This window comes from Canis lupus, chromosome 7 (genome assembly GCF_048164855.1).
Source record: "Canis lupus baileyi chromosome 7, mCanLup2.hap1, whole genome shotgun sequence".
In the NCBI taxonomy this organism is placed as follows: Eukaryota; Metazoa; Chordata; class Mammalia; order Carnivora; family Canidae; genus Canis; species Canis lupus.
Genome location: NC_132844.1, coordinates 71,269,907 through 71,283,677, shown reverse-complemented (window position 1 = coordinate 71,283,677; position 13,771 = coordinate 71,269,907). Strand labels below are relative to the sequence as shown.

Below are 13,771 nucleotides of genomic sequence, written 5' to 3'. Positions count from 1 at the left end.
CTCTAATTTGCTTTGCTTCCAACCCCCCTGAGACATATGGTGCTATTTAGTGTGTGAACACGTGCACCCTTTCTGGCCAACTCACAGGCCATCCACTACTCATGAAGAGGACATGAAACAGGAAATAGGGAGTAGTTTAATGGGAGTAGTTTAGCTCATTGAAGTACTTTAATGGTATTGTTTTAGTATTTTTAGAAAGTTCTGCAGATCGGTTGTACATCAACGTGAATACATTAACACTACTAACTTAAAAGTTAGAATTTTTAAAGTTATCAAGTGGGTAACTTTTTTCAAATGGTATACTTTTTTTTTTTTTTTTTAAGATTTTATTTATTTATTTGAGAGACAGAGACAACACCAGCAAGGAGGGGAGATGGCAGTAAGGGGCGGAAGGAGAGGGAGCAGCAGGCTCCCCCTAAGCAGGAAGCCCATGTGGGGCTCCATCCCAGGACCCTGGGATCATAACCTGATTGAAGGTAGACGGTGAACCAAGTGAGCCACCCAGGTGCCCCTCAAATGGTATATTTAAAAAAAAACTGTTTATTGTATATCATTTATATCTTAAACTGTTAAAAAAGGGGGGGTGGGTAACGCCTGGGTGGCTCAGCGGTTTAGCGCCTGCCTTTGGTCCAGGGTGTGATCCTGGAATCCTGGGGTCAAGTCTCACATCGGGCTCCCAGCCTGGATCCTGCTTCTCCCCTCGCCCGTGTCTCTGCCTCTCATGAATAAATAACGTCTTAAAAAAAAAAAAAAAAACAGGTTAACGTGCCTGACAGTTGTGCAGGCTGGATTGGGTAGCGAATTCAGATTTAGCTGGCTAGATGGACTGGCTAGATGGAGCCGGTGACCCTCTCTCGGAAGGACCGGAACCCCGAGGTGCACCGGTGAGGACAAGGGAGAGGGCCCTGGGGCCGACTCTCAGGGGACCCGCCCGCCTGGGGAAGCCCCTGCGGAGGAGCGCTCAGCTGCGCATGCGTCTGGCAGGGCCAGGGACGCACCTGACACCGCCGGTCGAGAGACAGTCATCTCTTTTTTGTTTTTCAAAATTAACAAAATACGTGCGAATATTTGCCCGGAAGAGTGTGAGACATTCACGGCTGGCCTCTCTTTCACTTGGCCTGTTCTCTTTCGGACGAAGAGGACGGTGCGGTGGTCGAGCCAGGCACTGCGAAGACAGCCCTACATGTCAGGCCCCCAGCACATGGCGCTATAAATAGGCGGGGCCGCGAAGGCTCGCTCCCTTTGTGCGGTGGTCGGTCCGGCTGCTCTCGTGCCGTGGTGCTGTGGCGGCTCGATGCGGCGCCCACTCTCCTACACCGGGGCCCTGCTGGGGAGGGGACGGCAGCCTCGGGTTGAGCAGGATGAGCTGCCCTTACAGACTAGAGTTTCTGATGTGCCCGTGATGGCGCTTTTGGGAGCTGACCCATCCCAGGGCGGAGGGGGGCGTTAGGCTGCCGTCGCCCCCCCCCCCCCCCCCGCTGACCTTTGGTGTCCTCCCAGACCCCTGGTCCTCGCAGGCCGATCCGCAGCGCTACCAGGGTGAGTGGGTTGTGCGAGATGGGGTGGCCGGCCGAGTCCCTGGGGGAGGACGGGAGTGATGATGAACCCCGGTGACTCTGAGTGTCTCGCTGACGCCATCACCGCAGCGCGCTGACCAACCCCCGCCGCTGGGCTGGGGAAAAAGCGGACGGCCCGGAAACCTTTACTAGTGACGAATCCCTGTTTGGTTCCCCATTAGGTGCTTGAAGATTTCCGCCGCTGTTACCCTTGGTTCAAGGTATGTATTAGATGTGAGGTCTTTCTCAGTGCTGCTCACCATCTCGTCCCCAAAGCTGTTTTTATTCAGTCAGTATGGAGTTTGCTTTCTCTTGAGCACGCACAGCAATGCAAGTATTGTAACCCGTGATTTTTTTCCAAGGACTATTTTTGGCTTACATTTCTTTTGTAATTGTTTGGAAAAGACCTTTTTGACTTTACATGTTTTTGTCTAAGCCTAGTTAAACCTGCTTTATTTTTTGTGTACGTATATTTTTTTATTGGGGTTCGATTTGCCAACATATTCTGTATATTTCTATATGCTTAGCTTTTCTGGTGGAGGTATTTTTTGCAGTTCCGAGGTCCGTGTCGCGAAGTCCCTCCTCCCCCCCTTTAATTCTCCCCACTTCTCTCGTCCGTGCTCTTCGTTTGCTACATCCTTGCTACTGATGCAATTGTTTTTAGTGCATTACACCCTTTCAGAATGGCCTCCCCTGATCCAGCCCTCCTTAAAATGGGAATGATGATTTCTCAGACTAGAGTCTCTGACACTGGTCTTGATGTCAAAAATTACGTTCTGACTCATTTGGAGAACTGGATAGTGAGTCTGAGAAGGGCCCAACAGGGGGGCCTTGACATTGCTTGTACTTACCATTGGCTGTCTGTCCTGTTTTCATCTTTCTTTTTTTTTTTTTTTTTTTTTTTTTTTTTTTTAAATTTTTATTTATTTGTGATAGTCACAGAGAGAGAGAGAGAGAATGAGGCAGAGACACAGGCAGAGGGAGAAGCAGGCTCCATGCACCGGGAGCCCGACGTGGGATTCGATCCCGGGTCTCCAGGATCGCGCCCTGGGCCAAAGGCAGGCGCCAAACCGCTGCGCCACCCAGGGATCCCTGTTTTCATCTTTCTAGCTTGATTATTCTGGAAGCCTACCTGGGGCGGTGCCCTTTCAAAGGTTAGGTACTAATCAGATACTGAAGGGCTGAAGTTTGTAATTCATCCTCTTGGATCAGTGCTATTGAAATGACTGTACCCTTGGAATGGCTCCTGCCACTCGAACCTGCAGTGCAGTCTGTGAAGAGTCACGTCCTTTTTCCTTGGCTGCTATGGTGAGTGCCAGTTTTTCTGCCAGCCCCAGAGTGGTAATGATAACCATCTTGGAACGTGAGTATTTCTCTGAGGATCTTTGAAACCACTGATTGAGGACTCCCCTAACTGCCCAGGTTCATGTTTTAATTCCAGTTGGCTACGTGGTTCTAATACATGTTCTTTTATGAAATTTCAGGGTTTTGTTCATGCAGAGGATGCCTCCTATCTGGTTGGTGTTGGGCAGATCCTAGGAACTTCCATCTAATTTCCCTGCATTAATCTATGCAAGCAGCTGTCAACTTACTGGAGGAAAGAAACTGCCCAGAAATTTTGAGATGCTTAAATACTTTTAGACCAATTAGATTTATTTAATATGAATACTTGTTTTTATTAAAAGGATTCCAATAAAATACTTTAAAATAAGCTTGGTCTTCGTAAAAATAAGGTGGGACAAAAAGATTTGCGGAAGTAAAAGGGAACTTATTTGGAATGAGCATCACAGTTGACATCTAGCTATATACCTCTTTGCAGCTTTATAGAAAAAACTAAAATGAGGTTGACCCTAAAATTAAGAATTTTAGGTGGTGTACCACAGGATTTTAATGAACTAGATGTTAAGTAATGAAAATTTTTAAGGTGTTGAAATACTAACACTGGGGGTGGGGACACCTGGGTGGCTCAGTGGTTGAGTGTCTGCCTTCGCCTCCAGGTGTGATCCTGGAGTCCCAGGATCAAGTCCTGTATTAGGCTCCCTGCATGGATCCTGCTTCTCCTGTATTCCATTTTATTTTTAAGATTTTATTAAAAAAAAAAAGATTCTATTCATGAGAGGCAGAGACACAAGCAGAGGGAGAAGCAGGCTTCCTGCAAGGAGCTTGATGTGGGACTCCATCCCAGATCCCAGGATCATGCCCTGAGCCGAAGGCAGACGCTCAACCGCTGAGCCACCCAGGTGTCCCCACCCCCGGTGTCCCACATACTGTATTCCAGAAGGTTGTGCCGGTTTATGATCAGTGTTCTCATGGTATCACATGTTTCCCTGTATCTTTCTGATATCCAGTGGTGGTAACAATTTGGCCACCAGTTTGGGGCTATTAACTCTTATTTTTGAGTCCCATACTGGGCTCCAGTTAGGACGCCTGCTCCTCCCTCTGCCTGCCTCTGCCTCTGTTTCTCATTGAATAAATAAAAACATCTTTAAAATTATATTTCTTCTGTATTTGCCTACTGAGCATTTCCAGCTTGGTCCCCCACCACTTTATTTTTTTAAATTATTTTAAACTTTGAGGGGCACCTGGGTGGCTCAGTCGGTTAAGTATCTGCCTTTGGCTCTCTCCCTGTCAAATAAGTAAGTAGAATCTTTTTAAAATTTGAGGGCAGGGAAGCCCGGGGGGCTCAGCGGTTTAGCACCACCTTCAGCCCAGGGTGTGATCCTGGAGACCTGGGATCGAGTCCCACGTCGGACTCTGCATGGAGCCTGCTTCTCCCTCTGCCTGTCTCTCTGTTTCTATGAATAAAGTCTTTAAAAAAAATTTTTGAGGGCAGCCCTGTTGCCTCGGGTTTAGCGCCCCCTTCAGCCCAGGGTGTGATCCGGGAGACCTGGGATCAAGTCCCACATGGGGCTCCCCGCATGGGGCCTGCTCCCTCCGCCTCTTGTGTCTCTCATGAACAAATCAAATCTTTTAAAGGGAATTTTTTTTAAAGATTTTATTTATTCATGATAGAGCGGCAGAGACACAGGCAGAGGGAGAAGCAGGCTCCATGCAGGGACCCCGACGTGGGATTCGATCATGGGTCTCCAGGATCACGCCCTGGGCCAAAGGCAGGCCCTAAACCGCTGTGCCACCCAGGGATCCCTTAAAGGGAATTTGAGAGAGAAAATGGGCAGGGGACAGCAGGAGAGGGAGAAACAGGGAGCCCAAAAGCACTCCATCCTGAGACCTTGAGATCATGACTGAGCTGAAGGCAGACACTTTTACCCACTGAGCACCTCCAGGTGCCCCTAGGCTCTGTTTCTTTAGGTAAGAAGCAAACTAGTCTGTTACCAGTTACTTCTGTGGAGGGATTGGGATGGGGTGAGGGTAGGAGGAGATTGTACTTTTTCTTCCACGGATTTCTGAATTAATACTACTACATGATACAAGGTCCCAAGCACATAATTGTGTTTGGCTCTCAGCCATTTTCCTGTTTCTTCACAGCAAGTATTTAGTGCTTGGATCTGTGCTAAGCTTTTCGTGTGCTCCACTTCATTAAACCCTTAAAGCTCAACCTTGCAACTTTGATAATATCTACCCCACTTCACAGGCAAGGAAAGGAAGGCTCAGGATGTTAGATAATTAGATTAAGTTCCTTTCTATCTGCTATACTGGTCACCCAGCCTTAGAACTTTACCAGGAACTGAAGCAAACCAGCCTGTGACTTAATTTCCCTTTTAAAATCTTTCCCACTCAGAGGAAACTACCCAGCTCAATTGTGGCTGTTATCATTCCCGGACTTTTTCTTAACAGTTTTAATTCTGAATATGTTCCTAAACAGCATATCTTTGTATCTTCTTGAACTTAACAAATACGCAGTAATTCCTCATGTAGTTCTACTGCAACTTTTTTTTTTTTTTTTGTTCATGTGCTTTCCTGTAATTTAGATTCCACCCTTCCATACACATTTCTGTCCATTTTTATTTTAGGGGAAAAAAGGCTTTAAAAACTTCTTTTATGTTGATAGGTGTCTCTGGGTACTATATATGAGTACTTCTATTTATGAGTGCATTCTTCAAGGTTACCAGTATCACATAGGAAGTATCAGGGACTGGTTAAGATTCCTGGAGCAAGAGATTCACTTTGGGTAGGTAACTTATCCATTCTATCACGGTTTCCCCATTTGTCAATGGGTAGGAGTATCTACCCTTACAAAGAGTTTTCATTAGATTTAAGTATATGCAAACAAATTTAAACAGTGCCTGGCACATATTAAGCCCTATTTAGGTATTTGCTACAATTACATCATTTCAAACAGCTCAATCATTAATGTGCAAAGCCTAGTCAGTACTTACCCTCATCCTTAGTTCCTGATGTCACTAGTAGATGGTCAACTTCCTGGTCCTGAGGCTTTCCTCTGCATTCTCTTGCTCTAATCTGTATGGTCCAAGCCCTCCCCTAGGTGTTGGGACCCTCCTTCCTAAGCTAGCCCAGGGGTTGGGGTATAAGATTAGCCTACAGCCATAGTGAAAGTGGTCACATGAACTTGCATGGAAATCACATTCCAGCCTTCTGCATCCTTGAGCCCCACAGTGTCCCCTCAGGAGTAATGGTGCTTGGTTAAAACCTCTATTCCAGGGATCCCTGGGTGGCGCAGCAGTTTGGCGCCTGCTTTTGGCCCAGGGCGCGATCCTGGAGACCCGGGATCGAATCCCACATCGGGGTCCCTGCATGGAGCCTGCTTCTCCCTCTGCCTGTGTCTCCGCCTCTCTCTCTGTGTGTCTCTCATGAATAAATAAATAAAATCTTTTTTTTTAAAGAGGCTTTTGCCTAGTAGTTTTTTAAAAATCCCCTTCTCTGGGATCCCTGGGTGGCGCAGTGGTTTGGCGCCTGCCTTTGTCCCCGGGCGCGATCCTGGAGACACGGGATCGAATCCCACGTCGGGGTCCCTGCATGGAGCCTGCTTCTCCCTCTGCCTGTGTCTCTGCCTCTCTCTCTCTCTCTCTCTGTGTGTGTGACTATCATAAATAAAAACAAACAAACAAACAAAAAAACCTCTATTCCAAAACATCACTTCTCCATGCTCTACGAGTGGAGCAACTTCAGAAGTGAACAGCCCTCCTTCCTAGCCCACTGGCTAGATATCACAGCTTTCTAGCAGCTCTGAGCAGAGACTAGCCTTTCTGCCACTGCAGATGGTGCACCTCCCAGGGCCTGTCTTCTGCCTGTCTCTCCATGCTTTTCACCCTTGGAATCCTCAGCCACTGGCCAGTCTGTTAGCCCCTTCACAATTTATTCATTTCCCTGTTGGAGAATATGTGTGTTGCTTCCTTTTCTCTCCCCATTACAAACAACACCACCAAAGACTTTATAAGTAAAAAAATTAAAAAAAAAAAAAAAAAAAAAAAAAGGGATCCCTGGGTGGCGCAGCGGTTTGGCGCCTGCCTTTGGCCCAGGGTGCGATCCTGGAGACCCGGGATCGAATCCCACGTCGGGCTCCCGGTGCATGGAGCCTGCTTCTCCCTCTGCCTGTGTTTCTGCCTCTCTCTCTCTCTCTCTCTGGGACTATCATAAATAAATAAAAATTAAAAAAAAATTAAAAAAAAAAACAAAGACTTTATAAGTAAGCTCTGGGCAGCCCTGGTGGCTCAGCGGTTGAGCGTCTGCCTTCGGCTCAGGGCATGATCCTGGGATCTGGGATGGAGTCCCACATTGGGCTCCCTGCATGGAGCCTGCTTCTCCCTCTGCCTGTGTTTCTGCCTCTCTCTCTCTCTCTCTCTGTGTCTCTAATAAGTAAATAAATAAAATCTTTAAAAAAAAAAAAGCTCTATGCCTAATGTGGGTCTTTTTTTTTTTTTTTTTTTTTTTTTTAGATTTTGTTTATTCATGAGAGACCCGCAGAGAGAGGCAGTCTCCATGCAGGAAGCCCGATGCAGGACTCCATCCTGGGACTCTGGAGTCACGGCCTGAGCCAAAGGCAGACGCTCAACTGCTGAGCCAACCAGGCGTCCCATAATGTGGGTCTTCAACCCATGACCCTGAGATGGAGTCACATGCTTTACTGAGAGCTAGTCGAGTGGTGACACCACTAAGGACTTTTGTGTACATAAACTCTTATACATACATGTGAGTTTGAATAGTCTCCTTTCCTTACGTATCCAAATCATGCTGGTGTTACCTTAAAAATAACACCAAAATCTGACTCCTCTCATACCTCCACTACCATCCCACTCTGGTAGGAGCTATCACCAGCTCACCTATATGACTGCAGCAAAACCCAGCTGGTCTCCTGGCTTCCACCCTTACCCCATTACAGGCATATCCACACAGCAGCCAGAAATTTCTCTCCAAATCATGACTTGAGACTTGTCTCTCGCTTGGCTCAGTATCCTGCAAGGGCTCATATTTCACTGAGAGGGAAACCCAGAGTCTTCACAGAGACCACCCAACAAGGTCCTCCCAAGTCTAGCTGTGTTGTCTCTGACCTCATCTACTTTCCACTCTGCCTCAGCCACAGAGCATGAAGCCAGGAGCTTGTGGCCATTCTCCTGTCAATGTTCAGGGGGTAAAGATTTTGCTTGATGGCTGGGGTCCCAACCACATGCCTTGGTCTGTAGGGTAGACAGAAATTTGTGTCAACAGAGCTTGTGGATGTAATTTGGCTGGTGAGGAAATACTAGAGTGGAGAAATAAAAACTATCCTGGACGTTGTTTGTGGACTGTAACTTTATGCATTTGGAAAACAATTTGGCAATACCTCTGAAGTATGCACATTCTCTTCAACCCAGTGCTTCCACTTCTGGAATACACCCTAAATACACCCTGACCAAACTTGCATGCGTTATGTAATGTATGTTGTAGATTATGTAGACAAAAGTCCTTCGTAATGAGTTTTCGGTAATGGGTAATCTCAAGGGGGGAGGGAGAGGAAACAAATGTTGTCCAACAATTAAATGGACAAATTGTGGTATATTCATAAAATCTAAGACTATAGAGCAGTGATGTGTTACATGCAGTGGTGGTATGACTAATGTGCCAGCATGTATTAATCTCACAAACGTGAAGGGAAAAAAAGGCAAATTACAAAAGAATACATATGTGGTGTGTACTGTTTAAAAACATTTACAGCTTAACTATTGTTTAGAGTTAAGTATAATATATTAAAAGAAGGGATCCCTGGGTGGTGCAGCAGTTTAGCGCCTGCCTTTGGCCCAGGGCGCGATCCTGGAGATCCGGGATCGAATCCCACGTCGGGCTCCCGGTGCATGGAGCCTGCTTCTCCCTCTGCCTGTGTCTCTGCCTCTCTCTCTCTCTCTCTCTCTGTGTGTGACTATCATAAATAAATAAAAATTAAAAATATATATATATTAAAAGAAATGTGTGGGATTGCTAAATGCTAAATTCAAGCAAGTAGTTACCCGGGCTGTGACCCGGGGGTGCGTAGAAAGAGTAATGCAGTCAAGGAGGTATACATGGGGGCTCCATGGGAGCTCACGGTATAATTTTCCATGTTTTTGTATATCTGGACTGTTCCTTAATAACTTAAAAGCATGGTTTGGGACCTGCAAATCCTGCAGGACTGAGCAAAGGCAAAAGCCAAGTCGTTTCCACAGGAACACCTGCAGGCTCTGAAGGTCGGTCACACATGGAGCTCCCTTGGAAGACATCCAGAGGGCAGCCTGGGTGGCTCAGAGTTTTAGCACTGCTTTCAGTCCAGAGCGTGATCGTGGAGTCCCAGGATCGAGTCCCACAATAAGAAACTCTGATAACAGCATGTATGAAGGCCGAAGATGTTCAAAGAGATTGAATTTAGTCTATTGTGCACAGACAGGGCATTACAAGGAAAGAGTAGGTGGCTGTTAAAAGGAAACAAATGAGGGGTGCCTGGCAGTTGGTAGAGCATGTGATCTTAGGGTTGTAAATTCAAGCCCCACACTGAGTGTGGAGATTACTTAAAAATAAAATCTTTAAAAAAAAAAAATAAAATAAAATCTTTAATTTGGCTTGGGTCATGATCCCATGATCCCAGGGTCATGAGATTGAGCCCTGCCTCAGGCTCCTGTGGAGCCTGCTTGAGATTCTATCTTCCTTTCCTATCTCTTCCCCCAGCCTGCTTGCACACTCTTTTTCTCTCAAAAAAATTTTAAGTACATTTTTTAAAGATTATTTTAAATAAAAGAGAGAAAGAGCACAATTTGGGCGAGGGGCAGAGGGAAAGAATCTTCAAGCAGACTCCTGCTGAGCACAGAGCCCCACACAAGTCTTGATCCCCCCAATCCATGAGATCATTACCTGAGCAGAAACCAAGAGCCAGACACTTAACCAGCTAAGCCACTCATTGTGCCCCCCTGCAAAAATGAATCTCTAAATTAAAAAAAAAAAAAAAAAACCAAATGGGGATCCCTGGGTGGCTCAGCGGTTTGGCGCCTGCCTTTGGCCCAGGGCGCGGTCCTGGAGTCCGGGATCGAGTCCCACATCAGGCTCCTGGCATGGAGCCTGCTCCCTCCTCCTGTGTCTCTGCCTCTCTCTCTATGTCTATCATAAATAAATAAATAAATCTTTAAAAAAGTAAAATAAAATAAACCAAATGAAACAAGTAGAAATACTCAAATTGAAATAAGCAAGTATGTAAACACGGTAAGTTAAATAACAGAAAAACCGAATAGAAAATTGTGAGTGGAAGAAGAAATCCATAATGTGGAGCAGAGAAAACAAGCGAATAACTTTCTTTTTAACAAGTGAATAATTTTGGGACTCATGGCTGACTCACTGGTTGAGTGTCTGCCTTTAGCTCAGGGCATCATCCCGGAGTCCTGGGATCGAGTCCTACACTGGGCTCCTTGTGTGGAGCCTGTTTCTCTTTCTTCCTGTGCCTCTACCTCTCTCTCTCTCTCTCTCTCTCTCTCTCTCTCATGAATAAATACAATATTTTTAAAAACCACAAGTGAATAATTTGAAAAGGAAGGATGGTATGAAATGCTCCAACCTCTGGCATTGTGTGTGTAGAGCTGCCCTCGCCTTGTTGGTTTGTTACAATGCTGCAGTCAGAACAGCTCTGCCCAGGGACACATGGGCGCATCTGGCTTGGAGCAGTTCAGGGCCATCTGTTAGTTTGCTTATACAGTACTTTCCCATCTATTAACATCTTACTTTCCCATGATTCTCTCTCTCTTTTTTTTTTTAAGATTTTATGTATTTATTCATAGAGACACAGAGAGAGAGGCAGAGACACAGGCAGAGGGAGAAGCAGGCTCCATGCAGGGAGCCCGACGTGGGACTCGATCCCGGGTCCCCAGGATCATGCCCCGGGCTGCAGGTGGTGCTAAACCGCTGCACCACTGGGGCTGCCCCATGATTATCTTTTGATTGTTGTATTATTTCCCAAAGAATAAGGAAACAGATTATCCCTAAGGGTTAAAGTATCTGCTGACTTTTAAAATGTTAAATATTATTGCTGGCAGTCAGGTGAACCTCAGGTGGTGGTGGGTCACAGTCTAGATTGACTACTGCCTGTCATTAAACCCTGAAATCTAAAGAATGTAGCAAAGATAGAGATGTCACCAATAATCCCCAGTTATCTGCTGATACCAGATAATAAACTAGGGCGTGGGTGGGGTGGGGTGGGAGCTGTCTCTAAAGAGTCTTGCAACAGCTCTCTCTGGATCAGGGAGCTTTCCATTTCCTAGTGGTCTACAGAGATTGGCTGTACTCCACCCTAGGTTATTTTCTTATAAAGGAGGGCAAGCAACTATTCTAAAAAACTAGTTTTTAAACTTTTTATTATGAAGCTTTTTTTTTTTTTAAGTCAAATCTACGCCCAATGTGGGCCTCAAATTCATGACCTCAAGATCAAGAGTTGTGTGCTCTAAGAACTAGCCAGGTGCCCCTGAAGCTTTTGCAACGGCAGGAAGGGGCACCTGGGTGGTTCAGTCAGTTAAACGTCCAACTCTTAAAAAAAAAAAAAAAAAAAAAAAAAAAAAAACGTCCAACTCTTGGTTTTGGCTCAGGTCATGATCTCAGAGACTCGAGATGGATCCTGGAGCTGAGCTCTGCACTGGGTGTGGAGCCTGCTTGTGATTCTCCCTCTCCTGCACTCCCCCTCTAAAAAAAAAAACAAAAAACAAACAAACAAACAAAAAAACAGTAGAAACACTAGTACAAAGAACACCCATATACCTACACCTAAATCCAACAGTTGTCAACATTTTTCTGTATTTAAAAAATGTCATATGTACATAATTTAAAGATTTTATTTATTAATTCATGAGAGACACAGAGAGAGAGAGGCAGACATAGGCAGAGGGAGAAGCAGTCTCCATGCAGGGAGCCCGATGTGGGACTGGATCCTGGGACTCTAGGATCACGCCCTGGGGCAAAGGCGGCGCTAAACTGCTGAGCCACCCGGGCTGCCCTGTCATATATGTATTAAATTAAGGGCTCCTGCCTGGCTTTGTCAGTAGAGCATGTGACTCTTGATCTCAGGATCACTGAGTTCAAATCCCATGTTGGTCCTAAAGCTTGCTTCAAAAAGAAAAATAATAATAATAAAAGAAAAACTTAAAAAATATATTAAATTATATATGTGTATGTGTTTGCATATACATGTATTTGGCAGACTCATTTCAAAGTGAATCATCATGGGATCCCTGGGTGGCGCAGCGGTTTGGCGCCTGCCTTTGGCCCAGGGCGCGATCCTGGAGACCCGGGATCGAGTCCCACGTCGGGCTCCCGGTGCATGGAGCCTGCTTCTCCCTCTGCCTGTGTCTCTGCCTCTCTCTCTCTCTCTCTGTGACTATCATAAATAAATAAAAATTAAAAAAAAAACAAAGTGAATCATCATGACATTTTATCTCTAAATACTTTAGCATTCATGTCCAGTGTAAGGACATTTACCACTATACTATTGTCATATCTAAGAAAATTGACCATGATTCCTAATTTTACTCATACTTAATTGATATTCAGATTTTTCCAGCTGTTCTCAAAATGTCTTTTATGGCAAGTTTTGGGGTTTTAAGCTTTTTTTTCTTAAAGATCTTATTTATTTATTCATGAGAGACACACAGAGAGAGAGGCAGAGACAGGAGAAACAGGTTCCATGCAAGGAGCCTGATATGGGACTTGATCCCGGGTCTCCAGGATCATGCCCTGGGCTGAAGACAGGCACTAAACCGCTGAGCCACCCAGGGATCCCCCAACATTGATCTTTTGAAGAGACTAGGCCAGTCATCTTACAGAATGTCCTACATATTGGCTTTGTCTAGTTGTGCCCTTCTGTTTTGAACTTGTTCCTCAATCTTCTCTGCATTTTTTTAAAACTGGAAGTTGCCCTTAAAGGCCTACTTAGATTCTGGTTATATAGTTTGGGCAAGAATATTTCAAGTCTGACACTATGTATTAGTTTCTGTGGCTACTGTAACAAAGTACTACATACTTGGAGGTTTACAGCAACAGGTATTTATTCTCACAGTCCTGGAGGCCAGAAGTCTAAGACAGTTTGCGTGGGTCAAAATCAAGGTGTCTTACAGGGCCTTGTCCCCTGCAGAGGCCCTAGGGGAGAATCCACTCCCTGTCTCTTCCAGCTTCTGATAACTGTTGGCATTCCTTGTGACTTGAAGTCACATCCCTCCAATAGGCCTCCTTGGCACACTGCCTTCTTCTCTTCATTCTTTGTGTTGAATCTTCCTCTTCTTCCCGATACAACCACATAAATGATTGCATTTAGGGTCCACCCAATAAGCCAGGATAATCTCCCATCTCAAAATCCTCGACTGAATTACATCTGCAAGGCAGCATTCACAGGTTCCAGGGATTAGGATGTGGATATCTTTTAGGAGATCATTTTCAGTTTACCATGCGCTATGTGCTTCACAGGGCCTTGTATCAGGGAGATCCTTCATATCTACCTGTCCCATTCTTTTTATTAAAGTAGGCTCCATGCCCAGTGTGGAGATTGAACTCACAACCCTGAGATCAAGAGTCATGTGCTCCACTGACTGAGCCACCCAGGTGCCCCTATTACTACTTTTTTTTTTTCTATTACTACTTTTTAAAAGTAAATTCTAGGCCCAACATGGGACTTGAACTCCTGATCAAAAAGATCAGGTGTCACATGCTCTACCACTGAGCTAGCCAGGTGCCCCTAATTATGTATAATTTAAAGAAGACTAATAGGGGTGCCTGGGTGCCTCAGTCAGTTGGGCAGCTACCTTTGGCCCGGGTCATGGTCCTGG

General features: G+C 45.5%; 2 non-coding genes across 2 annotated transcripts; both read left to right on the top strand.

The window, feature by feature from the left end:
• The first annotated feature begins 1,593 nt into the window (after positions 1–1,593).
• LOC140637442 (small nucleolar RNA SNORD48) lies at positions 1,594–1,656 on the top strand. Its single transcript, XR_012034556.1, has one exon. It is a non-coding gene; the product is annotated as a small nucleolar RNA SNORD48 (small nucleolar RNA).
• A 615-nt stretch (positions 1,657–2,271) lies between these two features.
• LOC140637439 (small nucleolar RNA SNORD52) lies at positions 2,272–2,339 on the top strand. The gene has a single exon (XR_012034552.1). It is a non-coding gene; the product is annotated as a small nucleolar RNA SNORD52 (small nucleolar RNA).
• The last annotated feature ends 11,432 nt before the right edge of the window (positions 2,340–13,771 follow it).